This window comes from Amblyomma americanum, chromosome 7, assembly GCF_052857255.1.
Source record: "Amblyomma americanum isolate KBUSLIRL-KWMA chromosome 7, ASM5285725v1, whole genome shotgun sequence".
NCBI lineage: Eukaryota > Metazoa > Arthropoda > Arachnida > Ixodida > Ixodidae > Amblyomma > Amblyomma americanum.
In genome coordinates, this window is record NC_135503.1 from 34352715 (window position 1) to 34362133 (window position 9419).

Below are 9419 nucleotides of genomic sequence, written 5' to 3' on the forward strand. Positions count from 1 at the left end.
AGCGTACCAGGACCAGCCCTGGAAAGGGGCGGTCCAAGTAAGAGAAATGCCAACCGCCGAGAGATGGATAAATGGGCGCATATATAGGCGGGTGGCCGTGGTGTCCCTATGAAACGGGGCGGTGGGGTACGCTATACCACGCTAGTATTTATTTATTAGTTCTACAGCGTAAGTGTCGTCGCACCAAAACTCCGCCGATTTTACCCGCCGCGGTGGCTCAGGGGTTAAGGCGCTCGTCTATTGAGGTGGGGTACCCGGGTTCGAACCCGACCGCGGCGGCTGCGTTTCGATGGAGGCGAAACGCAAAAGGCGCCCGTGTGCTGCTGCACGATGTCAGTACATGCACGTTAAAGATCCCCAGGTGGTCTAAATTATTCCGGAGCCCTCCATTACGGCACCTCTTTCTTCTTTCACTCCCACCAGCCTCCTTTCTCTCACGGCGCGGTTCGGGTGTCCACCAATTACAGTTTAATGCACGCCAAGTTTTAGTGCGGAGTCGCAAACGGCAGCACCGCAGCGAGGTTTCACGTTCGCGATAATGCAGCTGGTGCTTCGAATCGCTCAGTAAACGACGAGCTGTGTGCCTCACTGTACCTCACTGGACTAGGCAGCGGTCCGTGTCGTGGAGAGGGAATACGCATTATCTGTAGAGTTCGCAGGCGGAAAGGGAGATAAGCAGCAATCTGCGCGTTGCCGATAGCGATGTAGTCTTCCTTTTGCGTGGCCTGAAGAAACCGAAATCAAAACGCCTGCGTGGGAGAGTGACCCATTCTGCTTGCCGATTCAATGTCCCCTCCACCATCCGTAAAACTCCGGGGTGCAACACCGGTTCATAGTAAGACTACGCCGCAGTTTCTCGGCGGTGATCGCTGTTCATGAAGAAATCTGCCTTAAGCTCACCTTCGTTCTGGCATTGACATAAATTCAATGCTCGTCCGGGAGCAACATACGTTAGTGTATAATCTCTCCTGCTCTGGAATTTAGCTCACGGGTCACATTTTCAGCTTCAGCAGCATGTACCGTGATTTTTTTTCCACTAGAAGAGATGAGAACTGATTACCTAGGGAACGATAGAGGGGATCGAGGGGTGTGAAAACGCTGCTGATTACGTCAGTTTCAAAAGAAATGCACGCAAAAAAGTTCAGTCATATACTAGACATACAACCAGCACATATGTAATCAGAAAAAATAAACCAGCCAAAAGACGCACACAGGAAAAGTGGGAAGAAAATAAGATAGAGGCTGGATCCTGAATACAATGCAGCAACTAGCCCAACAGCGTGTGTTTTAGCACATATGCTTTAAGCATTATTGTGGCGATTCTAATCACAATGATTCCGATTTGCACCAAAGCAGCTGAAGTCGTATATGAATTAAACGAGGCGTGCTACCGAGTACCATCCTCAGGCTACGCAGCTGGGTGCACGACATCCGCAGTTCAGAGATGCGTTCTTCGAGAATAATCCGGGGTCAGACATAACCTCCTCAGGCCTGAGAACAAACGACAGAGCAAAAATGTTTATTTCACATATGATTTCTTTCCATTTTAAACTCAGAACACACAATATTCAGTTTCAGTTATCGCAATCACGACTTGGTTGAAAATGCATGTCCCCCTACAGGGACACTTGGGTTCCTAGCTGTGTATTTCTTATGTAGTTCAGGATATTCCCATACTCTCGCAGATATGCTCAAACTCTGTCAGAATGTCACGCCACTCAGAACTTGAAAGAACCTAATGTTTATTATTCAAAATTAACAAATGAGCTGCATTTCCCGGTTTCTAGATCCGGGTCGTCATTCTCTTGAGCTGAACTCGTTGCTCTCCTCAAAACACGTCGCTGTGAAGTTTGAGGGGTTGGTTCTTCACTGTCACTGCCAGACGAGGCATCAGTGTACTCCTCAGTATCAGTCATATGCATCATTATCTTCTGCTTCACATTCAGAGTCGATATATCTGAGTTATCATGGTCACAAACTTACCTCAAAATCTCTTCGAACTTGCCAATCGGCAGGGCTGAAACAAACAACAAAAGTGTTTTAATTTCTAAGCTGCGTACGTTGAACATAAAACGTTTCATTGCCCGGAACCAATCAAGAACTGGCAGGACTGGGAACCAGTCCCCGTGCAGGGACATTTCATTTAGTGTACCGCAGGTGGCAGAAAACTAAGCTTTTTCACAATGAACTGCACTAAAATGTTCTTTAAGTCATAGCGATTCTAGACATATCGAATGCAGTTCCCATCAAAACACTTTTCAATGGTAAAATGCGTCTTACCTCTCCGTGAAATGTAAAACGTTCTCGTGCCGATTACCTCTCAGTGAAATGTAAAACGTTCTCGTGCCGAGCCCCGCCACGGTGGCTCAGTGGTTAGGGCGCTCGACAACTGATCCGGAGTTCCCGGGTTCGAACCCGACCGCGGCGGCTGCGTTTTTATGGAGGAAAAACGCTAAGGCGCCCGTGTGCTGTGCGATGTCAACGCACGTTAAAGATCCCCAGGTGGTCGAAATTATTCCGGAGCCCTCCACCACGGCACCACTCTCTTCCTTTCTTCTTTCACTCCCTCCTTTATCCCTTCCCTTACGGCGCGGTTCAGGTGTCCAACGATATATGAGACAGATACTGCGCCATTTCCTTTCCCCAAAAACCAATTATTATTATTATTCTCGTGCCGATTCCCACCCGGGTTCGAACCGGACCGCGGCGGCTGCGTTTTTATGGAGGAAAAACGCTCAGGCGCCCGTGGGCTGTGCGATGTCAGTGCACTTAAAAAGATCCCCAGGTGGTCGAAATTATTCCGAAGCCCTCCACTACGGCACCTCTTTCTTCCTTTCTTCTTTCACTCCCTCCTTTATCCCTTCCCTTACGGCGCGGTTCAGGTGTCCAACGATATATATGAGACAGATACTGCGCCATTTCCTTTCCTCAAAAAACCAATTATTATTAATATTATTATTCCCACCATGTTGTCTTCTGTACGGAGCGAGATAGTTCTCTGCGCTCTTCAGAGATGGCGCCACAACGCTTGTCTTCCGAGAGGGACACAATAGGTCTATGTTCTACAGAAACTGAGTTTTTCGCCTGGATCTAAATACCAATGTCTCCAAAGAGACCGAAAATTATTGTGGGACTATCGAAAGAACGAAAAATAGTGTCCCTGCCCGTAGGGATCTGAAGAGCATAATGCAACGAGCTAAAGTTTTCTGTAGCCCAAACGGTCCTACGGAAAACAACGCATCTAGGAGCGACTGCGACGTGAGGGCATCGACAACACAATAGGTGCTGAAAACAAATTCCTTTATCCCAAGCAGGAGTGAGAGAGAGTGGCGCCGCACAACATTGGCTCAGAGCTTGTCGTGATAAGCGGAGAGGGCCGAGATTATCGAGGCAGTAAAGGGAGCAAGAACGGCACGCCGCTATCTCCGGCCCTCGCGCGGCGCTGCTCCTGCAAGGCCTGCTCCCTCTCCTCATGCGTAGTTATCCGAGCACTGACTGCCGAAACCCAAGAACTATTTCCGGCAGTGTCGCATACTTCGTCGTCAACTCTTCACACACAGCGGAGGATGCGGTGAACTGTCGCCTCCTTTTGCTCCATCAGCAGCGTGGCAGAGGGGTTTCACCCGTTCGACCGGATTCAAAATTCTCGAAAGTCTGAAGAGCTTTCGCCGTCCGCCCAGATCTCGACACTAGCTGTCATTGCCGCACCGGCAGTACCGGTATCGATCGGTTTAGTCTTTACAGTCACTGATGGGCGCCATAAGCATGCGGGGTAGTATTTATCCGCTATATATACCTGGCAGTCCTATAGACATTAAAGATGCACTAAAAAAGGATTCTGAGCTCGCCTTTTACAGCGGGAACTCGACCTACACGCTCCAAGGATTCTTAGAAACTTCGAATCATTGTCCTGCGCGGCCGATTTTCGTATTAAATCACATTAAACGTCCCAGCTCCCACCTTTTTTTTTTTTAACTGACCTCCGAGAATAGGAGCAGTCAACCAACGCGTGGAGTGCCTTTCAGCCAGTCACCTGGCGGCTTGCCGCTCTACCATCGGCGGAGTGACACGGAGTGATCCGCAAAAGCAGAGTCCACGCCTATTTCTATTTCCGCGGGCCTAATTTACGGCTATGCGGTCTGCGACTGAAACTATTTATTCACGGAAACATAAAAACAAAATAGAAGCGAAATTGAAGCCACCACGCGACTGGCTGAAAGGCACTCCGCGCGTTGGTTGACTCCTCCTGTTCTCCCCAATGGGCACTGAAACTCTCTGGGACATCCACAGGACGTCCATGGGACATCCAAGGCAGCTGCAGTGCCCATTGGGTCGGAGGTCAGTTAAAAAAATAAACCGGGAGCCGGGTCGTTTAATACGATTTCATAAGGAAATCGGCCTCCCAAGACAATAATTCGAAGATTATAAGAATGCTAGGAGCGTGTAGATGGAGATCCCGCGGTAAAAATACGAGCTCACAATCCTCTTTAGTGTCACGTTCCCTAACTGAATCTTTCTCTCAGAGTATAGGAAGCATTCTAACGCACACACGCCGGCCTTTTACCCCATATTCGGGAGCTCATCTTTGCATGCCCACATCCTGCTTAAAGGAGCTCGCTCTGCTTAAAGGTGGCTCAGTGGTTATGGCGCTCGGCTGCTGACCAGAAGGACGTGGGTTGGATCCACTCCGCGGCGGTCGCATTTCGATGGACGAGAAATACTAGAGGCCCGTGTACTGTGCGATGTCAGTGCAATTTAAAGAATCCCAGGTGGACGAAAATATCCGGAGCTCTCCACTACGGCCTCCCTCATATCTTGAGTCGTTCTAGAACGTTAAACCCCATTAACCACTAGTATTTAAAGGCCGCGGAGTAAGATAAGACACTAACGCCCGTTGGACCCCCTGACCTCAAGCAACCTAAATCAAATAACCGCAAAACCAGGCAAACACCCTTATCACCCCTACCCGTATATAGTAGTACAGCCTCCGTTAAGACCCCTCATGCCAGTTCCTCTTCCCTTTATGCGTACACTGAACACTGTCTCGTATCCTGCGCTGTAGAAGTTCAATCCCCCTTTGCTTTCATCCTCCCTAACCTGCTAGTGTGTCACACTTGGCGTCGGCCCAGCGGACTGTCAGCTGCAAGACCTACGGAACTAGAGACCTGCACATTTGGCGGGGTCCTATGGGACTACGTGCGCTAACTTTCGTTAACTTTTTGGCCATTGAGGGCGCTCGGTTGGCCTGTTCGGCTGTCATGATCATCATCATCGTCTGCTTTCGACAAATGATTTCTCTTCTCTCACTGCCTCCCTGTGCATTTGTCCTGTCTTATTATTTTTAAACCTAGTAATGAACAATGCAAATATGACATTTCTTCAAATCGTAGCGGTGAATATTTTGTTTGCGCGCATGCCAGGCGTGAGACTTTCTGGCATCTTTGCTAGACAATGGATGAATGATGAATACTCACAACGTAGAAAAACGACCAAACTATTACATCCTTGAAGTAAAATAACAGACGCCATCTTGCTCAACGGGTTAATTGTAGCGCGAAGACGCGCGTAGGTGCCGTTCCCTAGCGGTAAAAGACATGAACTAGAAGGTGAGTGCTGGAGCAGTGCCAAATGTGAAGGTCTCTAGTTCAGTAGGTCTTGGTAATCTGTCGCTCATAAGGCAAGCCATTGGCTTTCTCAGCGCTTGCTACTGTAATTGTCTATTATGTAACTTCTGCATTTTCTACCCGATTTTTACTTCATAACTTGCAATGTCATGTACCATGTTCTTCCTCTTCCCTCCCCCATTTTTTTGTCAACTCCCACTGCCCTTTATAATGCCTGCCCCCCCCCGCCCCCCGCGCATGCTAAAGAGCATGTTTGTATTGAAAATTTAGAGGCAGTGGCATTCAAAGTCTATTCTTTTCTGTACAATTTTAGTAACGCGCGCCTTTGTCCTATGATATGTGCGTCTAAAATTTCGGCACAAACCGTGCATTTACGCATGTGAGATCGCAACACTCAGTATGAGGCTCCCTGGTGTGACGTAACTGTGGCGAAGCACCGTACGCAACATCTGCGTCATATCAGGAAGGAGCTTCATGCCGAGCAACGCGACCTCGCACGCGTAATTAAATGGACAGGGCTGAAAATTTAGGCGTGCGTATCTCAGGAAACAGGTGTGCCACGGAAATTGAAAAATTTATATAGTGTTCGAATGCCAATGTTTATATTTTTTTCATATAAACATACGCGCTATCTGCAGTGAATAAACAGTTAATAAATTTTAGTGAATTGTTGAGTTTCAAGTGACGAGCCTGGCCGCATAACCCATTTACAAAACCGACTTGTGTGCACTGCTCTTCGTACTTTTTTAAATCTGAAAGGCACAGTTGTGATCATTAATTAAAAGACTAGCGCATGAAACTGGGACACAGACAGAGAAGACAGGACGAAAGCTCGTCCCGTCTTCTTCTCTGTCTGTGTCCCAGTTTTATGCGCTAGTCTTTTAATTAATGATGACACACCAACTAGCCCAGCTTTCCGCATTGGGCCCAGTTGTGAACACCCTGTAGACTGTTCGTGGTTTTTATGTAGCTCCGTCCAAAAACATATTACACGAATGCTCGAGCTGACCTACGCGAGAGCCACAGAGAGTTGGCCACTAGGTTTCAGAAAGCCTGCAAGTGAATAGCCGCGCCCGTATGCCGCAGACGCGGGCTGAAGGCGGCGAAACGTCTCGTCACGACCGCGCATTCTCTGCCCTTCCACGCTACTGCCCCGGTCTAGGGGCATTGTCAGTAAACGTTTTCACCGCTACCGGTCGGCCACACACGAAAGAGCAGATGATGATGTCCGTGTGGCAACACTTTGGACCAGGCGGTCGCGTTGTAGTGCCCAGCCAAAAAAAAAAAACGAAAAAAATCCCAAAGAACGAAACCAGTGGGAACACACACAAGGCCTATAGGCTTTACTACTTTTGATCCAACAGTCAGAGAGTGAGTGAGTGAGTGAAAACTTTATTGGATCTTTCGAGGGTTTCGCGGTTATGAAGTATCCGTCGTCTTCTCTGGCTCTGGCTACTTGAGGCGTCTCGTCAGCAACGGTGGGCCCCTATTCCAAGGCTCCACTGAGTCGTGCTGCATCATTCGCATGCTGCACTAAGGCCCTTTGGGTCGTGAGCTCGCCGCTGGTGAGCCGACTCTCCCATTGCTCCGCACTCGGGTGTTCGTGTTGGTGGAATGCTTTGTTGCGTTCGCACTCCCACGTGGTATGGTAAAGTGTAGGTGTGGCATCGCACCAAGGGCAGGTGGCTCTGTATTGTGTCGGGAACATCTTGTTAAGTATGTGTAGGTTAGGAAAGGAGTTGGTCTGTAATCTGCGCCAGCCGGTCGCTTCCTCCTTTGTTAGGGCTTTGTGTGGTGGTGGATATCTAATTCTAGCTCCCCTGTGCAAGTTCAAGGTCTCTGCGTATTCCCCCTCGCAAGCCTGTAGGCGGAGCTCCGGAGCATTTGACTGCCCTGCTCGGAATGCGTTACCTCGAGCTAGACTGTCTGCCCTTTCGTTCCCCCCTATGCCCGTGTGGCCCGGAATCCAGATTAGGTTATGCCTGGGTTTCTCCTCGGCGGAGGTTACCCCGCTGAGTATTCTAAGGGCTGTTCTTCTGATCCTGCCCCTCGTGTAGTTCCTTCACGTCTCCTTCGAATCCGTCAGTATGTTGAGAGATCGGCCCGTTCTGTAGCCTTCTGTTGCCGCCAGTGCAACGGCAATCTCTTCGGCCTCCGCTGTACCGGCGACCTTTGCCGTGGCACACGTGATCATGTTTCCTTCCTTGTTTACCACTACCGTCGCGGCTACGCGTTCTCTCTCGCGCGGATATACGGCAGCGTCCGTGTATACGGTGTTGTCTAACTGGACTAGCGTTCTTTCTACGTACTCGGCCCTCGCTTTTCGTCTGTTTTCGTGAAGATTGGGGTCCATTTTTTTCGGCAATGGTCCCACATTAATGGTTTTCCTAAGGTGGTCCGGTACGTCCGCGTATCTGTCTACTAGTCCGCTCGTGTCCCGACTCAGCCTTCTTAGGAGCGCTCGTCCCGTAGGGGTGCCTCTGAGTCTCGTGGTTTGCGTTCCCAGCAGAGCTTCGGCGAGCTCGCTGAAGGTGTTGCTGATGCCTAGCTGGAGCAACTTTTCGTTCGACGTGTTCTTGGGTAGGTGCAGAGCAGTCTTGTACGAATTCCTGAGAATGGTGTCGGCTTGCTCACTTTCCGCCTTGGTCGTCGCGTGGTACGGCAGGGAGTACGTGACTCGGCTGACAATTAGGCTGTTGACTAGCTTGAGAACTACGCTTAGCCTGAGTCCACCAGCTCTCAAGGCGCGCCTAGGCGCGCCGTGTAGTCTCCTCCGCTTCCGTGAAGCCCAGCACCCCTAGGTAGGATGGCGCCCTCTGTGGGCTTTGGGACAAGTTTCTCGAATTAGAGCACTGAGGGTTCTGTCGTCACCTCGGCTTCGCCGCAGGCCCTGCAGAGCAACGAGACTAGTAACGTTGCTGCGGAGTGCAGGAGTATCCTCTTCATCAAAACGAAGAGGGCACCCCCTGTCCCCAGTCATCGCAAACACGAATCGGAAACCGTATCCTCCGCGATCAGCCCCGGTAGCGTTTCGTTGGATCGCGTTAGCCACGCGGACACGACAGTGCATTAGCTCCGCAGTATCCGCTGCGCTGGCGTCTGTCCAAGCTCCAACCGACGCGCTGGAGCATTTAAATGACGTGGACGCGGAGTTCAACGTGCTACATGTGGTACAGGCCCGTAAGCGGCCAGAAAAGTAACAACGTAAAGTTGCCCTCCTCTTCCTGATTTATTACAAAAGCTTTACCTGCCCATGACGAATTTCTGAAGCTGTGTCGATCAGTTAGTTACCTCTACGCCTTCTGTGAAATAACGTGCAATTTCATTGCTGCGCGTTGGAAAATGTTGCACTTATTGTAACATCCCATTGCTGCGCGTTGGAAAAAGTTACTTATATTTATTGTAACATCTCATAAAGCTATCTCCGGCATGGTCTAGTGGTTAGGATACCTGGCTCTCACCCAGGAGGCCCGGGTTCGATTCCCGGTGTCGGAACACTTTTTTTTTTCCTTTTTTTTTGCTTTTACGAATTAAACATAATTGCACCAGAGTCAACGGCAGTACTTTTCGCGTCGCACAAAGCCCAGCCTTGCAGTAGGCCAAGTTACTACTCGCGTTTTGCCCTCCACGCATCTATCGCTAACATCCCTTACGGATGACCACCTTTCTATGGCGGTGTTCGCCCAACCGAATGGGACGCTGACCAATCTCAATCACGGGTTGTTTTCATCAACGACAACAGTTATGCACAAAACAAGATTTGTGGTTTATGGTGTGTTTAACGTCCCAAAGCGA

At 49.7% G+C, this 9419-nt stretch overlaps 1 non-coding gene across 1 annotated transcript; it reads left to right on the plus strand.

Annotated features, from left to right (window-relative positions):
* The first annotated feature begins 9047 nt into the window (after window positions 1–9047).
* Window positions 9048–9119, plus strand: TRNAE-CUC (transfer RNA glutamic acid (anticodon CUC)). Its single transcript has one exon. It is a non-coding gene; the product is annotated as a tRNA-Glu (tRNA).
* The last annotated feature ends 300 nt before the right edge of the window (window positions 9120–9419 follow it).